The sequence below is a fragment of the Chroicocephalus ridibundus genome, chromosome 3 (genome assembly GCF_963924245.1).
Source record: "Chroicocephalus ridibundus chromosome 3, bChrRid1.1, whole genome shotgun sequence".
NCBI classification, from domain to species: Eukaryota; Metazoa; Chordata; class Aves; order Charadriiformes; family Laridae; genus Chroicocephalus; species Chroicocephalus ridibundus.
The window spans coordinates 114,858,225-114,880,527 of NC_086286.1; positions in this window are offsets into that span (position 1 = coordinate 114,858,225).

A 22,303-nucleotide genomic window follows, 5' to 3' on the forward strand; every position below is an offset into this window, starting at 1 on the left:
TTCTCTGCGTGCAGTTGCACTATTTTAAAATACTGATGCATTTACAGTCTTAATTTCACATACCTTTTCTTTGAAAAGGCAGAGTGTTTAAGGAGGAAAGCCGTGTTTGTGGGGATGACTGTTTATCTTATTGTGATTTTTCTTCCGTTTGCCTTCTTTCTTTCTTCATCAGTGAAGGAAGAGAAAAAAAACCTGACAACTAGCAGAGAGAGGGACTTACATTTCAAATATGTACAGCCAAATGTTTGCAGGCACTGATTTGCCTTCTGAGAAAGCCTCATGGCAGCTATGAAGCAACGCTCCTTGTCCCTGTTCACTTTTCATCCCCTTTCTGACTTGTGTTTTGTGGGAAGAAGAAGGAAGAGAAAGGGGAAGTCTTGTGCAAGTTTCTGTAATGTGCTGAATTCTGATGAGTTGGCAATTATGTCCAGCCCCAGGAGCTTTCCTAAAGTGTTGTCTTCAAACAGTAAACCCCTGGCCTATTCTTGCTCACTTGAGGGCTGGAATCCTGGAATATCCAGGAACATCTTTGTCTTGCTTGTTGAGCTAGACAAGGACTTTTTTCCAGGAGCTTTGAAATACCTAAAACCTTATAAAAATATACTATACAATAATTGCAAACTAAGAACAGTGTCCACAGGGATATATGCTTAGATAATTCATAAAGTTCCACTTTTTTTTTTGTTTGTTTTAAAGACACTTGTGTCCAGTATATGGTATTCAAGCAATTGGTGATTTTTCTTTCTGTGGCGTAAATTATGCAGCCAAAAAACCCTTGTTTATTTTATTTACATATAGGTCAAGATTAATACACTGTTTAAGGCTTGTGCTGTCTGGATCAAACATTTCTTGCTAAGAGTGTCTTAAATAAGAAACTTGTGGCTGTGCTGGGCCGAACAAGTCTCAGCTCTAGTGATTAAGCTGAACCACTGCAATTCACTAGGTCAGAAAGTACATGGCATTACCCATCCTTTACTGTTTAGGCCATTGAAAGTCTTCAGGCCCAGTCCTTGCTGCCAGGATTAGCTTTGTGTTTTACCAGTTGATCAGGTAAGGTGAAATGCAGAGGCAATGTGGGATCCAGGGGCTGCAGTCTGGGTTACTGCGTATACTGCTGCCCCTTTCTGGGCCAGCACAGATAGCTATTTACATTCTGATACTTTCTGCATGTATACTCATTTTTCTTTTAAAAATTTCCCCATCAAGATGAGGAGTACATTGATTTTGTTCTGGTAAAACATTAAGCAGTTATTTCTCTTCAAGCGTAGAAATAGACCTAAAGATGTCAGCAAGATGTCTCTCACAAGCTGAGATACTGCGCATGTGCTTAGTGCTTAGTGATTCGCAGAAGAGTTCTCAGCAGAGATTTTGACATGCCCAGTGACAGTATTTTGTCACGCTTTTGCACACTGGACAAAAAGACGACTTTGTTGAACTGAATTTTTAACAGCGCATGCTTGCTTGTTTTGGTTTGCACTGGACAGGAGCTACAGTTTAAACGCATCCCAGCAGAATTTACCACTAAAATTGCTCAATATTCTCCTCCTTACCTGAACCTCACTGATGACGGAAAATGCTTGTCTCACCTTCTAGCACTACGCTCCACTAGTACTGATGCAGTCATTGTAATCTCTGCCGCTCACTCATATCTGAAGTTGGCAAACTCGTAGCAGGCCAATTCAGAATAGCAGGACGAGCTGAACTCTCTGTTGTTTATCCCTGAAGCTACTGTGATTCAGGGAGAGTTTACTGACATCTGTGAGACCAGAGGGAGCCTTTTCCAACCTCAGCTGCCCCAGCGCCCTGCAGCACATAAGAGCCCTCTGTAGTATCCATACTGAAATATGCCTTTTAGGGAGAAAATTACCATTGCAAAATTGCTGGCAATTTAGAGACCTTTAAGTGGAACACCAACTCACAGAGGGCTGAATTTCAGTCTTTGGATCACTGTTATCTTCTAACACGCACAGAGCACTATCGGATACATTGCTCAGTGTCTTTTATTGGAACAGTGTCTCTTCCTTGGGGGAGGTTCATTTATTACTTTTTAGCTGAACCTGCTTTAGTGTTATAAAATTGTGTTTACTTAATGTGAATCAGTAAAGAGAACCACATCTTAGGTGATATTAAATGGTGGGAATTAGAGCCCAAGGGATTAATTCTAGCAAAATTCTGCACCAAAAGGTAAAACTTTCCTCTCGGAGACCATACCTGAGCCATTCATTCAGGGCGTGGATCCTGGAACAATATGATACCTGTTCCTCACAGTTGCAACAGAAAAGCAAAGTTTTCTGAACTTCCTCCGAAAGTTTGAAAAGATTTTATGTATGTTCAAGAAAAGGTAAAAATTGAAGCATAATGAAAGGATTACCTTTTCAATCATGACTAAATGGCTGGTTCCATTTGCTGTCAACTTCATTAGAAGTCATGAGTCAGACCCACCCATCTGGTTTGCATTGCTTTCCTATGATAAAACATCTGTAAATCTGGCTTAACAGGTACTATTCCATGAATTATTGTTGATTAATTCAACCAGAGCTATCAAAAGTTGCTTTAGGGAAAAACAGCACTATTTTCCCCCCACTGATTAGTAAAAGAAATATGCTAGTTGTTTAGCCTTTCATAAATTAAAAAACCAAAAAAAAAACCCCAAAAAACCAAAACATAAAACAAATCTCCTCTTGTTCCTATAACCTGAATCTACCTCATTCCACAGACACCTATAAAAAGAAAATAGCATAAATTTCTGATGAATTCCAGTACCAAGGTGCATTCATGGTGTCAGCATAACAATACTATCATTATATTTTATTGTTAATTATTTTCTTCTCTTACATTTAAGACTATTTTTCTCTCTTCTTTGCATCTGATTAAAAGAAGAATATCTTTTATTGTTTTGTGTTCTCCCTTTAAAGACTTTCATGAGGAGAATGCCATTATTATCACAATTAAAATGAAATGTTCAAGCAGAGCTGTCTCCTTCCAGATCTTTGAGTGGAGCTGTGTAGAGCTAGTTGCTTTAATTGAACTAATGAATTCAGTCTTCAGTACCCCATGCAGATATTCTTTTACTTTAGCAGCTATATTAAAGGTTTTCTATTAAAAATCACATTAAATTGGGAAATTTCTTTGTCTGCATGCTCTGAAATGTGCATGTTGATTTCTTCAGTTCTTTGTCTGACTTTTTATCACTCTCTGTAATATTTTTCAGGAGCATGCACAAAGCATTGAAAATCATAAGGATTTCTACTCTTTGGTTAGAAAAAGCAATGTTCGTGCACGTAAAAGAATCTATTTAAATCTATTTACTTTTTGCACTAAATTTTGTTGCAATTTCTGTCTTTTTTGCATGCTCCCTATTCGTGTTGCACTAAACACCACTTTGCTGGTAAGGTTCACAGGATGGCCAGGTGCTGAGGGCAGTTTCAGCTGCTATTAAAGCTGACGTGATTTGAACCGTGGCTGAGATAAGCTTTTTCTTTTAAAGTTCGATACAACTCATTTTTTAGTTAGCCTTTCCCTTAAGGTCTGATTCAACTGTACACTGAAGTCCATCAGAAGACAGACATTGTCTTCAGCTGAGTTGGACTGGGCCCTCAAGGGCACACTGAGCATGTTTACACCATGGGCAGCAGCCGTATTTTTTTTTCTTTGAAGAAATAGAGGAGTCCAACTTTCAGAAGAGGCAGCTAAGACTGATATTCAATACTGCCATATTAAAAACAAATATCATTTTTTAAAAATTGTGGAGAATTGGATTTTTATCTTGTTTTTGTTAAAAAAATAGCTGATTTCATAAATACAATTGTTTTCACTAGGAAACTTGTCTCTCTTTGTGATCTGAAATATTATTCTCTGTGAATAAAATTGGCATCTACTTGTACAGTTTTTTTCAGATAAGCTTTTTGTATAGCTGTCCTCATCATTTATATTTATAAATGGAGCTCTTTAAATTGGTTCATTTGTTGAAGGAAAGAAATAGTACAAATCTTGCAAAACATTAAATGTGCAAGTTTGTGAGTTCCTTTTTTAAAATGTTGGTAGTAAATACCCATTAATTCAGAGGAAGGTGAGCTCATTACAGTGTAATGTATCTAGCTGATACAATGCTACAGAGGGATTTTATCCTGTTTTACTTGATTTTATTTTATTTTGTATTCTGTGCTGCCTAGAGGCTACAAATGTAAAACCCACGTTTTCCTAGGAACAATACAACAAACACCAGGAGCCACAAGGCAACTGAAAATCCTTGAACTAAGGATCTTCCAGAGTAAAAGGAGGGAAACTTTTTTCTTTTTTTTTTCTGATTTGTGCAGTTAGCAAGTTTCTGCTGTGATGTATGGGAATTAATTGCACCAAAATTACTGTAATTCACATTCTAAAAATAGCATTATAGAAGTGTCTTGTTGCATTTCTTCACCGTTGTGCAGAAGTATATCCCTCCCCCTCAGAGCTACCTTATTCCCCCCATGAATAGAAGTGCATGCCTTACATATTGGGTAAGGTATCTGAAGAAGGTATTCTGAACTTGGTCTTTAATACCAGCCACACAGAAAACTTTTTAATTCAATGTGATTCACAATATTACTTGGACACTTTCAAAAAAAAAAAAAGCATTTATAAAACAATGGTGAAAGGAAAAATTAGAACCATGTTAAAGCTCTAAGTAAGCACTTATAACTTAAAAAGGAAAAGTAAAAATTAAATTATTAATCCAGTTGTGTTATAACATTTATTATATGTTCCTGGACTACTTTTCCTAAGTCTGACTGAATATAGTTTATATTATAACCTTTTCTCATTTTGTGATATGTAGACTTATGTTTAACTACTTTTTTTAAGATATTACTCATTTTGTCCCATCACTCCTATTTCGCCCCACAATCACATCTGTCTGTTCCACATAAAGGTGTGAATTTATTTCCACAAGATTTTGTAAGATGAGCAGAGTATTATCCCCATTACACTAAGTGAGGTTTGCTGCTCTTGATTGATTAAATTCAAGAGTATCTAGAAATTCTAGGTTACCAGTTTAAGAAATGCAGGATCTGATTTTGCAGAGTGTTTATATTGCATTTTATACATTCAAAGCACAATCTCTATTGACTGCCTTTGCACTTCTATAAATCAGACCCTACAGTCTGAAGTTAGACACCTAGAAAATGAGAAACATGTAGTTGGTACTCTCCCCTGAAAAACTGAGTTTCAGTGACTTAACTACAATCAGAGAATTATATTCCCATGCAGGCACTCTGCTGTCTGGGTCACCAAATAACTTCTTTAACTAGAAGGCCCTTCTTTCTTTTTATAAAGTCTTTCAAAGGTGGAAAATTTAGATCCACTCTGTGGATCATATCAAGTAATATGAAATAACTAGTGGGAGTTGTCATCCTTTGTGAAATTCAGTATGCCAGACGGATGAGATAGATACACACTTAATGGATTTCACAGGTATTTGCTTACAGGGGAAGGCAATCTCTGTGCTAAAGATGGGCAAAACCTCTTAGGAATTAAGCAGAGATCTAAGGAGGATTCTGTGCAAACTGAATCATTTGCAAATTTGGGCACAATTTCATGGGGACTTAAAGAGATTTTGTCGTTTGAATTTCTCAATCAAAACCAGGTTTTGTTTGAAGAGAAAAATCAACAACTTTGTTTTACATATTAGTAGAATGATGTATTTGTTTCATGGTCTTATTCATTGACACAACTCTGCTGCTTAGGCTCTGTTTGGGGACGAGGGAGCTTTGTTGTTTGTAATAGACTGAGATAACATGCATTGCAAAAGTCAGTCAGATTATTTTTTGTTAAACTATAACTGACTGCAAATATCTATAGACCTAAATTTGTGTGGATCTTAATGACAAGGTAATGCTATTGTGCCCCTACCACATTAGAAAGTTGGATGACTCTCAGCATTAAATTGGGAAAGATAACTGGCAACACAGTTTTCAGGCCCCACGGAGGCAGTTTTCAGCTCATTCTTGAAGTTATTAGGGACAGCTTGATTGCAGATACAGGTGGCAGCTTATAAGGTCTCTGCTGCTGTCATTTCCAGAGTTTTCCTAGCTAGTGCATACGGAGTGGAGAAAGACGTTTCAAAGGCAATATAGTTCTTTCCTAAAAGTTCTAAGAAGATGTAAGAGCAAACCTAGGGCAGTGGAATGAGGCCATATGCATATTGATTTTAGTTTAGTTTAGATCTTACCAGCCCTAGTATCCAGTCAAAGGAATCAAATCTCAGTATGGAAACTTAACCTGCATTTGTTGTCAAGGTCAGGGGGAAAAGTACTTCCGACAGAGCTCTTCTTCATATTTTAATTAATAATAGAAGGTGACAGCTCATCTGAGAGATTTTCAATCTACAAATAAAAAATGATGGAGATTCAGCCACTGAAAACATCTGGGAAAATAATTTACTGCAAACTTAAAACATGAGGGAGCTCCCAGCTTTTGTTTAGATGAAGTGACATCAGGAAAAATAAATAGCATTATCATTTTATCTCTTATTTCTTCCACTTTATTCCATTTCATGCACTGCAAACACAAGTATGCTGCATTTCAGATACATTTTGTCAGGATGCTATGGTGTACTAGTCTAATAAGATTAAGCTAATCTACGACAGAAAATAAATAAGAAGTTATTGTTAGTTTCTATCCACTGCCATTTCATTGTTGGTCTAGGGTTATCTTATCTGGAGTAGGGCACCAACAACAGTCAACATCAAATGAATTTTCTGGGCTAGAAATGGCTTTTTTTATGTAGTGCCTTAAAATATTAGGATACTTACCTTGATTTAAACATTGTGGTGCAATGTGGTATAAACATTTCATAATAATAGCCACTACACACTGAAACAAAGTCTGGTGGGATACTCCTTCTCCTGTGGCTTCTGGGAAGAATTCGGAAGTAGCTCTTCGGGTCTGAAAAACAGAAGACATAGAAATACTGCTGGGTAGCCGTAGTAAAAATATTGCAAGGGTCTTTCATGAAAGAGAGGTCGTTACTTGCCAAGGTCTTCACAACTAGACAGTTTTAATTTTAAACATATCTCTTTTTCAATATTCTTGAATAAGGTAAGATCATCATCTCTGCTAAATTGCTTGACTCTAATTGGATGCAAAACAAAAATCTTTTTCAGTCATGATGACACCTGTACTAAATTTCTTTTCTGTCTTTGAATGTGCTTTCAGGTATAAATCAGAATATTAATGATGATTTTCACAGCCTTGTATAGTCTGAGATTTGGGTTTCTAAGAGCTCATTATCATTCTTCTTGCTGTATATTACTAAGCTGGAAGGTTTCAACTAGCATGCACTTAAATACTTGTGTAGCTTTAATATGTCGATAATGCTAGAACTATCTATTATTAATTACCTATACATTTATACAGTGTATCTATTCCATTCAAACAATAGCTAAAACATCAAAGACATGCAAAGGTGGTAATATTGAAAAAAAAAACCCACCCAATACCTAGTTTTTGATATAGGACCTTTCACTTAGGAAAGCAGTATAAACTGCTGTTTCACAAGCTGTTATCCTGCTATAAGCTCTCCCCATTTAGAGGCTTTGTTGGTATAGTCACAGTGGCAACCCATTTCTTATCTAGACAGGCTTTCTTAGCTCTGGAATTTGACAATCTGGGTAAATTATGTGTTAATAAATGAGTTTAACTCTATTCTTGGCTCCCAATATTCGATGATAAGGACTTGTAGAGACAGCCCCATGACTTAAAGATTCACTTTGTCAGACTTTGAGTGATGCACTACGGGTCAGGTGTTCAGTGGTTTGTTTGTTTTAATTTTTCCTATGGTCCCACTACTGCTCTGTAATGAAAAAATGTGCATATAAGAGTAAGTTTGTGTTTCTGTATTTATCATCCCTAGCTACACATATTCTACCTACTTCTCTGTTTTCTCTGTAGTTATTAAGATGAATGTCTTATACAAATAAGGAATTTCTAGTCTGTCTACTTCATTCTGCAATAGCAGAGACACACAAGGATTCTCATATTTAGTAAATTCAAACCTCATAAATGGACAAATTTCTGTTTTTACACAGCGCATACTTAGCTTTCTGGAATTTACCCACCCAGAGTATGTTGCCGAGGCTAAAACTTACCCATGCAGGATCCAGTCAACCACTGACATTTGCATAGCTAACCTGAATACCCAAAGCGATTTTAGTATGTCTTTGTAAAAGAAAGGTTTTAGGGAAGTTTTCATTTTCACTGTCTTCTAATTACTATGAATCAGGAAGAGACTTTCCCTATTAAGTATTATCTCACACTGTCCTGATTTACTCTATTGAACTTTCCATTCTGTATCTGCCATGGACCCATCATTAATGAGACACCACAGTAGTGTGCCAGCCTGTGAGAATGCTGGTGCATGCTGGCTCCAAAATGCTGGCAGAGCTGTGATAGTGAGCATGCAGCTGCCCTGGCAGTGAGCATCAAGTCTGTTCACAGTAGAGGATGTTTTGTGCGTGGCATTGGAGGTGAGTATAGTGTGGGAGCTAGCAGGGAATGCTGTGAATGAAGATGAGGAGATTATCCATGAGTTATAATGGACACTATGAGGGTGGTTAAGCTGATGCAGAAGCTGAAGCTTGGGAGAGTAATGGTACAGGAAGGAGATGGTTTTTATGGATAGCATGGCCAATTTCAAAAAGCAGGAAGGATTAGTAATGGCTACTATGTTGGAAAAATCAGCATCAGGAGGAACAAAACTGTCCACTGCCAAGAGCTGGTTTACATGCACCATTTGAATGACTTAGTACTGTGTCCAGGCAGGGAGCAGGAGCAACATCCACCTACGTTCAGAGGAGGATCTACGGACCTGTGATTCCCTTCCCTGCCCTAGCGATATGCCCTAATGAAAGCTTTTTTTTCTCCTGTTCATTTTAACAGTTCTTTGTACAATGTCTGGATAAGGATAGTTTGGCCACTGATAGCAAATGAAGTTGTGCCTCTTCCACTGCACACTGATTACATGCCAGCTTTTACTCACTTTTTTTCACTTAATTCTATGAAAATATTGGAACTACCTTAACCTTAACGTAGTATAAGACTGTATGAAGTAACTGCCCTTTCCAAACTGTTCTGAGTAGAATCAGAAGTGGTCTAATAAGATCCTAGGATTCTATGTCTTAGGAACCTACCAACAGCTATACAAGGTGCAATTTTTTCAAATTTGTCTCAGTGCTTTTCTAGAATTAGCAGCTTCCTTTAACAATATCGTCTGCTATTTTATGTAATAGTTCTCCTACTTAATACAGAATCGCTTGAGCAAGCAAGCACACAGTTAATGGAGCACATGCACTGCTATCAGAAGTGGAATCAAGTGTGCTTTAGTTGAGACAGAAGTTTGTGGAATGCTGACTGGCCTACATTTTTGCATAGAAAACAGTGAAAAGACTACTAATTTGGCTAAGGGCTATATAAACCTAATTAGAAATGTTCAGTCCCACAAGGGCACAAAACTGTAGCTGGAAACGACTATTTAAATATTCATTTCTACCACTAAAAAAGGGAGGAAAAAAACACCTAATTTTGTAAAAGCCTTCACATATAGGGAAAAAAGATGATCATAAAATTATTAATTAATGGTCTGCGATTACCTCACCATATCCTGCAAAGTTAAGCTGAGCCTCACAGTAGAGCATTGAATTCATACTGAATGCTTTAGTGTGAGGCTGAGTTTAACTTTGTGAATTATATGTAACATAAACAATTCTTAATTTATGAAGGAAAGATACTACCACTTTAATTATTGTAGGGGTTGCTTTTCCTTCTGTGTAATAGCAACTTTGGGATGTAAAAATGTCTATCCATAAATTGATGAATTTTATCTTCATCTAAATAATTTCTTACAGGCATTGAAATAACCATGCCTAGTTTTCCTTTTCCTTCTTTTCAGTTTCTCTTTTGTGGTGCAGACTGAATTGAAGAACTGGAAAACAAAGTGCTTTTCTAATCCTCTTCTGTTATTTGCTAACAGCAATTTTTTTTTCTGCTGATATGAAAAAATAATGTGGAAAAGAATGTTATTTGATACTGAAAGCTGTCAGGTAAAATTGAGTAGCAGCTGCCAGATCTATGTCTTGTACTAGTTAATAATCATACAGTGTAATTCAGCTGCTAGAGTTAAAATCACAGCTAGCAATAATCTTGATTTTCATTTAACAGTTCTATGAGTATGTTCTCAGCATTTAATGTAACTCACTATTAAACCGTTCACAAACATCAGCCTACTTTGTCCCCTTCTTTCTTTTCCTTCCAGGGTCTTTACTTTTTTCTGTAATGACTTAAAAATAAAAGATAACATGTCTCTCCATTTGTCGGTCTTGAATAGAATCATAGAATCATAGAATCATTTAGGTTGGAAAAGACCCTTGGGATCATTGAGTCCAACCATCAACTCCACTCTACAAAGTTCTCCCTTACACCATATCCCTTAACACCACATCTAAACGAGTCTTAAACACATTCAGGGATGGTGACTCCACCACCTCCCTGGGCAGCCTATTCCAGTGTCTGACCACTGTTTCTGTGAAGAATTTTTTCCTAATGTCCAGCCTAAACCTACCCTGCTGCAGCTTGAACCCATTCCCTCTTGTTCTATCACTAATTACCTATGAGAAGAGACCAGCACCAACCTCTCTACAATGGCCTTTCAAGTAGTTGTAGAGAGTGATGAGGTCTCCCCTCAGCCTCCTCTTCCTCAAACTAAACAGTTCCAGCTCCTTCAATCGCTCCTCATAAGATTTATTCTCCAGGCCCTTTACCAGCTTCGTTGCCCTCCTCTGCACTCGCTCCAGCACCTCGATATCTCTCTCACATTGAGGTGCCCAGAACTGGACACAATACTCAAGGTACTCAATTAGAACCCCCAGGTCCTTTTCTGCCAGGCAGCTCTCCAGCCACACTTCCCCAAGCCTGTAGTGATGCATGGGGTTGTTGTGGCCCAAGTGCAGGACCCGGCACTTGGCCTTGTTGAAGCTCATACCGTTAGTGTTGGCCCATCAGTCTAATCTATCCAAGTCTCTCTGTAGAGCCTCCCTATCCTCATGCAGATCAACACTCCCGCTTAGCTTCGTGTCATCTGCAAACTTGCTGGTGATACATTCTATGTTCTTATCAAGGTCATCAATAAAGATGTTAAACAGAAATGGTCCCAACACTGAGCCCTGAGGGACACCACCTGTGACCAGCTGGATTTACCTCCATTGACCGTCTTTGGGGTCACCTCTTTGGGACCGTCCATCCAGACAGTGCTTGATCCAGCAGATCGTATGCTCATCCAGGCCATGAGCTGCCAGTTTTTCCATGAGAATTCTATGGGCGACAGTGTCAAATGCTTTTCAAAAGTCTAGGTAGACAATGTCCACAGCCTTTCCCTCATGCAATAGTTGGGTCATCTTGTCATAGAAGGAGACCAGGTTCGTCAGGCAGGACCTGCCTTTCATAAACCCATACTGACTAGGCCTGATCTCCTGGTTGTCCATTATACGACTTGTAATGGCACTCAAGATGATCTGCTCCATGACCTTCCCTGGTACCGAGGTCAGAGTGACAGGCCTATAGTTTCCTGGATCCTCCTTTCTGCCTTTTGTGTAGATGGGCACTACATTTGCTACCCTCCAGTCCGTTGGGACCTCCCCAGTTAGCCATGACTTCAGGTAGATATATAATCCCAAAACAGTTTGAATTCATGTTTTAAGTCAGGAGATTTGTCTCTAAACTCTCCATTTAAATTTGACCTCAGGATTCATGCAGCTCACATAACTGTAGGAACAATGACCACAGGAAGTAAACATTTTTTAATTATATTGTTCCCTGTGCTGGTACCATTAGGGGCACCATCCTTAGATTGCCGAAATGCAAGTGGTTTTGTAAAATGCTATGTTTTTCATAAGTCATGCCATCCAAATGAGGAGTAAAAGAAATATAATTTTCTTGGTCATCCTTTTACTGTTACATGCCACAAACCAGAAGACAGTCAGATCTTTTTTTTTTCTTGAATGTGTCGTAATTATTTCTTCTTGGAGCTGGCCTTTTATCCACTTGAATGTCCCAGAGGTACTGAGAAGCTTTCTACGTTAAGAAGTTTTCTTTTATTGTTATCTTCTTCTTCTTCTCCTTCTTCTTCTCCTTCTTCTTCTTCATCATTATCATCATCATCATCATCATTGATTATGGTTTGCAAATGTTAGATAACTGTCGTGTCAAAACAGTGTCTTTAAAGGTGTCTTTCCTTCCTATCTTTACACATATTGCTTTTCATTTGGATTGGCTGGATTTAGAGATGGTTAGACATGCTTCCAGTTTGTGCATAATAACAAAGTCTCAGATTTAGTTAAAATCACTTACTGACATTTTCCTTTATGTTTTTGGTTCAGTTGCCAGCTGAATTAAAACTGCAGGATTACACACACTTAAGTCAGAACACACTTGACATTGGTGTGTATATTTTCAGAGGAGTTTTTTTGAGTAAACTACTTTCTTCCAAGTGTATTCTTTCCTTCCATGCAGACCTTCAAGTTTGCTCTAAAAGTAATTTCCTGCAGACATCTGTTTACAGTGGTTTCCGTGTGCCATTTCAGAGATAGTCCTAAGAAGGAACAGGCTACAACCTCACTGGTAGCCTCAGCAATGCCAGGGCACAGGCACAAGTACGGGAACTGGACTGTCTATAGGTGTTTACTATGATTTTGGCTTAGGCCAGCCAGCACTTCTACTTATAGCTCCACACAAGGGTCAGGAGTTCAGACAGGTCAGGTGATTTAAATGTTAGCACTTTCTTTCAGAGGTTAAAATACCTTTTTAGTTGGCCACAAGTCCAGGCGTACTTCAATTTACTGTTACAGCTATAGCCCTTTTCTATCAGAAACACAAACGCCTACTAGTGGTTCTTTTTGACCCTTTCAGGCATGGGAACTGGGTACTGATTTACTTGCAATTTATTAATATCAGCAGTACATTATATAATGATATGCTCTAAAATGGCTCCACTCCATCAACTGTCCTCTGAAAACACAGTTGTCTTTTTTCTGCTGCTTTACCCACGTGTTGTAAAGAAGGCTGAGTCATTCTGTAACACCCTGGATAAGCCTGAACTACCTACTCTCCGAGTAGCTCTGCTCAAGCCCAAAGGACAGCTGCTTTGTTGTACATTGTAAATTGCAGTGAGGACCAGAATACATCCTCCTATGGCTGGCTCTTACTAAACCAGCAAAGGAATTTGGCATGATCACTTGAAGAATATTATAGAGAATTAGGACAATTACAAGTGCATATGGATATAGTGAAATCATTATCTCTTAATAAATGACCCCAAAAGATTCATACAACTGAAAAATTGCTGGATTTTTTTTTTTCCTCCCCGCTCTCAAATAGTGAATTCACAATGCGAATGCTCAGTGTAAAAATAGGGGAATGGTTAGTGCTACTAGCAACGAGCATAATGAGAACAAGGTACTGAATACAGCAGAGAGGTTTTTTTTGTGTGCAGCACCTTTGATAACCCAGCCATAAAACAGGTCTCTGATTACTGTAGCAACAATTTGAAGAAAGAAGTTCCCCTGCTGAATTTCTCTTTTGGCTTTAAACATAACGCTAACCTTGCACATTCAGCAGAATTCTCCTTTCAAAGCCACAGCCATGCTTTCTGCTTCCAGAAAATAATGTACTGAAGTGTTCTCATGGCCTTGGCAATCAATTAGAAGAACCCACTCCCAGGGAATATATAAATTTATATACAAAAGCTACTAAGTTGCTCCTTTGCTGCCCCTTTAGAAGGTTGTTTCATTGGTTACACTTTGCTTCAGATACTATGACAGGCTTCATTCTCGTGTTTTTCAGTGGGTCTATTTTTTATGCACTTCACTTGCTTGTGGTGCTCGAGCAGAATGCCGTTGTAAAAGAGTACTTTTTCAAATAAATAACTTTGGTCATTAAATTTTGCAGAGAATCCCACAGCACAGAACTTCAGTGTAATGAAAACCACTTGACTGCAGACATTTAGTGGTAATATTCATAGCTAGAGATGGACAGCATATTAGGCCTGCTGTGTTACATGCATTGTCCTGCTAGCGTGAAGCATATTAACTGAATTCAGCTCCACAGTCAATAGATTTCTTTCCTCCTCTTAAATGTATAACTCACTGGTGGGCAACAGAGACAGCATGAAGTAGAAGGACAAATGGAGATAGAATCTAATAATTATGCACAATACATTTTGAATGCTTGTTATCTGTGATCATGTGGTCATTTTGAATTTTAGAAATCAGCAGTGAATTTCGTAGTTTTGTAGAAAAAAAAAGATTAGAATTGGGTTATACTTAAAAGATAAACATATTTATTATGATGTTCTGAAAAATGTAAATAGATGTATCTATTTAAAAAGCATTGCCACTAACAGGAGAACTAACCAACTATGCTAGAATAGCATTAAAGCAGCAACATTTCACTAAATGGCAGCACATTATTATTTGCTTTTCATAATTAACTTTGAATAGAAATAACTGAAATTCAGAATTTTCTTGTTCAATTACATTTAGTAACAAATTAAATTGCATCTCAGAAGTTTCAGGGTCAGAATGGGTCAGTCATGTATTTTCAAAATAATGCATTTTAAATGTTTATAACTTCTGTTAAGTTTGAGTAAATTTTCATGGCACAGCAAAACTCACATTCCTTATATCAAAATGGCAGTCATTCTCCTGTTTCAAAAGTTATGTTCTTTCAGCAAGAATAGGGATATTGCCGTTTCTCATTGCTGCTACTTCAGTAGTTTCAAGCCAGTTGCTTCTAACAGCAGTGTATTTTCCTTATTTACCTTCTTGGAAATGGTTAAAATTTAACTGATACTTCCACAAAACCTCAAATGGTGACTTGGACTGTCACCCTTTAGACATACCCTCCCATGTTTAGTATCTGACAAAGCTGCAAGGAGCCAAAAAGAGATATTCATTAGGGAAAGAGATGGGAACCTTAGCTATGAGAGGTAGTTTTCAAGGCTGCTCTGCAAAAGTCCATTGTGAAGTTTATACCAATTTCCATGCTAAGTGTCTTTTCCTCTTAATGGTTCTTCCATACTCTATTAACACATCCTTCTTACAGTTAAGTATCGTGTAAACCAGAGTACAAACCCTTTGTGCACTACACAGCATATTGGGACTCAAGCCCAGTTGGGACTTACAGCTAGTCCAGCGGTAGCTGTCAGCGCATTTTGATAAATCACACATTAAGGATCATTCGGTTGTAAGATTAGAGGCCAGAATTGTGTTACGCTGTACTTTGGAGGTCAGTTTCACCATGTAACAGTTGTCCTAAAACAGATTTCTGCTTTCCTCAATGTGTTTTTCACTTTCTATCAATATGTTTCCTGTTGCAAGACCAACAGCCTACCCTCTTTCACAGACAAGGTTTAATAACTGACAGATTTAACAGTGAGTATTTTCATTCATTTCATATATTTGGTTGCTTTTTAGTGAATAAACAAATACAGATAATTTTGAAGCCTGGCCACCCATACTATAAAATTAGATTTTAAAATGGTGCAATTTGTATAACGTACCCAGAATGCTGAATGTTCACCTTAACACAATGTATGTAGACATACCTTTAAAAGGGAATCTTTTCCATTTATCAGGTTCTGGAGAGATGTTTAGAGCCACAGATGAAAAAGCAAGATCTTGATTTGCCTAATTTCTTTCATGCGTGCTATATTACAGCATCTAATTGCTTAAGCAGTGAAGGATCCTTTCACCATTCAGTTTACAGAACAGATGTTTATCTCAGAAACAGAGGGCAAAGCACAAGTCTATGTGGATCTGCTAATTTACTGTAGAAATTGAATGGAACTTGGTTCTCATTCAACAGAAATTGTATAGTATTGCAAATTGTTGAGGTAAATGCCACTAAATGCAGGATCTTATTATTCAGAGGATTTGAGATATTAAGCATAAAAGTGAAACCTTATATTTCATTATAGTGTCTTTACAAATGTCAGCTTATTCGGGATACATGGTTTTTTGCATGGTCACTTCGGTTCCTGAAAACTTTCAAGCTCTCTACAGAAGTGAATATGCTGCAATTCAACGTGCAATGGGAACCTTGTGGTGTTCTATCAACAAATGGGGGAGGGAGAATCACCTTAGTGATTCAAGAGGTGTTCTTAAAGAATAGGTTTTTTCTAGCCTCTTTTTCCTCTTGGCTTCATCCGTTGTGAAATGTAGACACTTCTATCTGACTTCTCATATTAATATAAGCCTACTTCATAAATATACTTGAAGTACGGGCCTGTCAAAGCAATATATTACTTCAGCTCTCACAGTATGAACTATAAATAGTATGAAATTTGAGCATATGAAACACAACATTACACAAAGACTATTAACATTGACCTTAAATCTTATTGTTTGTTTGTTTGAGCTTTCTTAGTGTCTGATTTTGAGGTTCTTGTTGTTGCTGTTACTCTAGTTAGTGATTTTACTACAATTGTGAAAATAAATATACTTTTGAGCTACAATTACTATTTCCAGCTTACAATAGCAGTGTTATTTTTCTTCTGAAGCCAAAGTGTGGTTGTTTGTCTTTAATTCTGTTGAGGTACTAGACAAAATTATAATGAATGAAAATACATGAATGCACTCAATCTGTCTTCAAAAGCGATTGTAGTGGGGACATCAAGCAGATGACATGCTGGGATCATTTGGTCTATATTACATTTTAGCGGCTTAAGAGCAGGGCAAAGCACCTGATGGCGGGGATAGCACATAGCCCTAACAGTAATTATGTGACCGAGCTAATTATTTTATCAGCTCAACGTGAGCAAATTTTTCTCATCTTGATGTCACACAGCTCCATGACAGGAAGACTGAGTTCAGCTGAAATCTCATCTGTGTTCAGAGCATTATGTACTTCCTCCAGGTTGGTTACTTCCTGCTGAGCATGATGAATGGCTTCGAAGCACTCAGGAACTAAGTAAGTTAGGTACATCTTAAACTTGGAAATGAGCTGCTTTTTCATTGCATCCAGTTTACGCAGATTTCTATTTAAAGAAAAAAGATGTTGTTTTTCTAAGGTGAAACTAAAAAATACCAAATTGCCCTTATTTAAAATCAGCCGGACTTAAAAAATCAGCACCAGACTGTCTTAAATCACTCAGCTGTGATCTAAATCCTAGCACCTCTCAGGGGCAAAGAAAGAAACAAACATTTCTACTATGGCTTATGATTTAAACAACTAGCATTCACAAAGGAAGTACTATCCCCCTTCCTTCCTATCCCATTTATTAATGAGGGACTGAAGTAGAGGAAATATGCTTATACCAAGAGTAGCAATCTAGCTCTATCAACATGATGTCTACACAGATAAATTAGCCTAGAAGGAGTACCACATAAATGTCAATAAATTGCTTTTGGGTGTTTGCACTAACATCCCTGTGCTGTATGCACGTACTAGCAAATTCAGCAGCGCAAGGGACTAGCCACTGTCAGAATAATCCTAAACTGTTTCTGCCTCAGGTCAAATCTCCCGAACAATTCATAGGCACAGAGTCAGACTAAAACGGTTAGATTCAGAGACAGAAAATGGGTTCTGGCACTGTTTATTTTACTATTATAAGCATATTTACAGAAGCTTGTTTAATAATATACTGAGTATCTGTGAGGATAAAACAGGAATGGAGTCCCTCATTTTCTTTTTATGGGAGTACTTCTTTAGCTGTAAAACTGAACTAACCTCTTTTCTTCCCTGTGGCTGTTACCTTTTAATGTCTTCTGCCAAAAAAGGAGAGTTCTGATTGAATACCAGCAATCACAGATACTGCTGTAGTTGCAAATTCTTTCCTGTCAGGTTATGAAAACTGTCATTTTACAAGTGCTTTGAAGAAACTCATGTTATTGAGGAATATTGAGAAAATAACCTTACCAGCAGCAGTATTGTCGGGGCTTGACATTGGATGTGAAACCAAAAGAGGTCAGGCAGTCAGAACTCAATTCACTTAGCTCTAAGCGAATTAATTTCAATCACTTTGACACAGCATGGTGGGTCTAGAGGTTCATCTGCTCTTGAAAGCTCTTCCTGATGCCTCACAAATGCAGACTCACTTGAAAATGAAGCAACTCTTACCTTTCTTATGAAGTGGATCACAGAGGCCTTGCATCATCAAGGGCTAACAAACGGTACAAGAATTATTGGAAGTCCCAATATTTCTCCTTCTCTTCCAACTTACCTGAATCCTGGCTAAATAAGTTGTGAATTCACACATTTCATCCCTACCTGAGGGATTTTTCTTGATAATTCTTAGATCTATGAAAGCTCCTAAGGCACTTTTCTCTCTGGTTTCATCCCAAAGTTTATTCATGACTAACCTGCTTTAGTAATCATTTTTGTTAAAAGCAATTGCAGAGGTAAAGGAAAGATTTACTTCTTATCACAAAGAAAGATTGGAAAGATAGTCATACATTCAGTAGAGACACATATAAAGCTTTAGGAATAATAAGTGAAACAGCAAACTCAAAGACTTTAGTTTACTCTTTTAAAAGTGATATTAAAGTAAATAGATAGGAACAGATTTACAACTGATGACAAGACATCTGTTTTTCACAGTGGAAATTTGTTTAACTGGTAGGACTCATTGCCATAATATGTTACTGCGTTCAAGAGCTTAGTAAGCTTTAAGACAACTAACCATTTACAAGGATAATGGGAACATCCACTATTATATTAGATAGAAAATAATGATTTTGTTCAGAATGGGAATAAATCTTCATGTTTTTATACAGAAAGGTATCATTTCATTAGCTGACAAGTATTAAGAAACAATTACAATATGGAGCAGTTATTTTAAAAGAAATGTTCATATAACTGGGATTTTGGTCTGCTGGTGAATAAAAAAAAAAAAAAAAAAAAGAACGCCTGTGTATATCTGCAATGAGTCAAACCTGAAAAACAATAGAATGATTGCTGAAATTAAAAGTAAACATAGAGTGTGCCAAACAGAACCTCCAGTTTTATTTGCAATAAAGTTTAAAAAGAAATTAATTTTCTGAGAATATTTGAAATAAAATAATTTTTTTAAAAAAATAAGCAAGCATCAACTTTTTAAGACCTGTCTCTGAAAAAGGCTGGTGAGGATGCCTCAAGGGCAGGTTGCTGGGTTCCTTCCTGAGACCCAAGGCTGGCTATTGGCACGCGTGCCCCTTCGATGGCACTCTGCATCTCCAGGGCTGACACACCTACAAGGCAACCCAGGAGCCAGCTGAGGGATGAGTGGTGGGGTCAGTCCTGACTATCTGCAGATGCTGCTTTCTCAGAGCAGCGTAGGCTGTTAAGCCTGCCAACTACTGGGTAGTACGCTCATTTGGGTGTTTTGGGGAGGAGATCTGGGGGATTTGTGTTGTTGGATTTTTAAAATAAATTTTTAATACTTCTTTTTTTCCCCAGTGGATTACCCAATTATTTTTTTTTTTAGTCTCTCCTGCTAAAAAAAATGTTCTTCTGTGTATAGAATAATTAAACACACTTTAGGCCAAAGACAAAGAAATTATTGGGAGCTTGGTGCCTCTTATGCATGTGCTTATGCATATTTTGTTGTTTATGCAAATGGAACATCTCAACTAGGAAAAAATCCTAGTTCTAAAACTTTAACCAATATTATTAATCCCTATTTCACTGTCTTCTCTACCAATATATTTTTTTTATTTTTATTTTTATTTTTATTTTTATTTTTATTTTTATTTTTATTTTTATTTTTATTTTTATTTTTATTTTTATTTTTAAAGGAACCTTAGCCAGTCAGTTCAGTTGATACAAGTTTTAGAGATGATATTCTGCCCGACTATAGTCTGCCTGGTCACCTGTAACCAGTGTCCACCACAATAAACTTATTTCCTGAGTCCTTAGTTTTCTGTGCTTGCCCTGGAAGATCACAGTACCAGCTCAGGACCAGATTTACACCACTGAACATAATAATTACCTTTATGAACCCAGAGTTCAGTAAGGAATAGCATCATATTACTGCAAAAGATTATGGACTAAAAGCAACCTCTTTGTCCTTTATTGAAAATGTTCAATAATTTCTGCAGGTGTGCATGCATTTTTGGGCAACTCTTTTTGTAATTGCTTTTTTCTTTCCTTTGTATTCAATCATCACAGAAGCTGTGTGATTCAAGAGAAAGGATATTAATTAAATTCTCCATAGGAACATAAACCTGCAAAAAAGCAAGCTTGCTCTTCTGGCATCTCTCTGAACCTTCTCAAGTTTGACATTCATGTTTAATCATAGCCATCAAATAAATTAAATGCTATTATGTTGCTTTGTATTATGGGGTTGTTTTTTTTCATTATTTTTAAAATATCAGTCAAAGCAGATTCTACATTGTTTGCTTTGGCATATTTTTATAGAAATTATATTGAACTTCAAAAGTATGAGAAATATCATCTTCTTATTAGATTGTTCCTCAATAAACAGCTCAATTTTCTTTAGAAAGGTGAACAAGCCCAGCTCATTAGCATTTTGATGAAATTAAGAGGAAAGGACTAAGAATCTGATTGCATTCTGATGCAAAATAACAATACCAAAGAAGCAAAACAGTGTTAGAAAGAGAAATAGCACAGATTCAGAAACTCAAAAGTTGCACTGGAAAGGATCTCCACATCATTGTGCATGGTGTACTTAACATCCTTTTGATAAACTGTTTTATAATTGATCTTTAGACTTCAGACAGAATAATTTAAAAAACAAAACAAAACAAAAACAACCCCAAACCCCCACAGTTATTAAGTATCTCACTTTTGAAATAAAGTGTTTGCAGTAATTTTTTTTTAATCAAAAGTGCTTCAAATAGACTCCAGTTCAGCAATGCATATATGCATAGTTCAAATCACATATTCAGGAAATCACATTGTGAGAAATGTTTAGATTTCATTCTATTTAAAGGTGCCCGTGGGTTTTGTTTGTTTAGTTTTCTGTTGACTTTTAAAGGTGGTTTAGTTTCATGGGTGAACTAAGAAGTGAAACAAAACATTATGGGCCATCAACTTTTCTTTTTAGATATTTTTCTAGATTTTTTTTTCCAAACAGGAGCAATGAGGAAGGTTCTAGGTATGCATGACCACATCAAACCTTAGAAATTCATTATTTCTTTTGCCACAATGATAATCTTCCACTCATCGATTAAGAAATCCTTCAGAGATGTTCAGAAGCAAGCAACACCTTCCTTATCTTTCACAAATCATGCCTCATCTGCTCATGATTCTAGCCTGAATTGGCTTGTTTTCGCATTTCCAAACACTATTCTTTCTTCTAACTCAACATGGATTCAATAGTAACTTTAGGCAACCCGAAGATACATTTGTTTTAGAAAATAGACATTGTAAAATATTTGTTCAGACCCGATGCTGAGCCCTCAGGGTTCAAACAGAGCTGAAGACAATGCAAGAAACACAGACAACATTAGAAAATCACTTCTGCGGTGCTAGAGAAACATCCAAATATATGTGAATGGTTACTATATAGATCTATTCTAAATGATCCGACTGGCCTGATATAATTTAGTCCTACCTTTATTCTCATTAAAAGCAACAGAAACTTTGTAATCAACTCTTTCCAAACTGTTATTTTATAAATCCCCTTTATAAAATGAAACTCTAAATGTGTAGGCCAGCTGATATATCTTAAGGCATGTGTGGCACTGGAGAGAGCAGAGCTACTTGAATAGCTGGCTTCAGATTCAGAACTGTCTTTTTCCTTCTGCGCTGAACCGTGTTGTTTGGGCTCTAAACCGACAACTGCTAGAGAATGCTGGCAGACTGGGCAGTCAGACGTTATTTATTTCAGACTGTTCCCTTTAATAGGGGCATTTGTTTAGAAATTTTTTTTTTTCAAAACATTCTCCTTCCAACTTTTTTTTTTTTTCCAAATCTTTTTTAAGCAGAGACAGCCAGTTTTCAAAGTCAAAGAAATCTAATCTGACTGAAGATTTATATACTGATATCAAGACACATACATTCACAAACTTACGTGTTCTGCAGTAATTTTAAACATAGCTAACAAAACAATCTGGACATGGCTGACTCAGGTTCCTCAAGGAAAAAGTAATTGCAAGACTTAGTTGGCTCAAAATTCATATGTACAAAATAATGTTTATAATGAAAATAGGAAAAATAGTGGTCTCTCTTTCAGGATGCCAGAAGCAAAATGCACAGAATGAACTAAAAAGAGGAAAAATTAGCCTCTGAAGTTGTGTAATGAAATGTTACAAATAGGGGATTACAATAAAAAGCT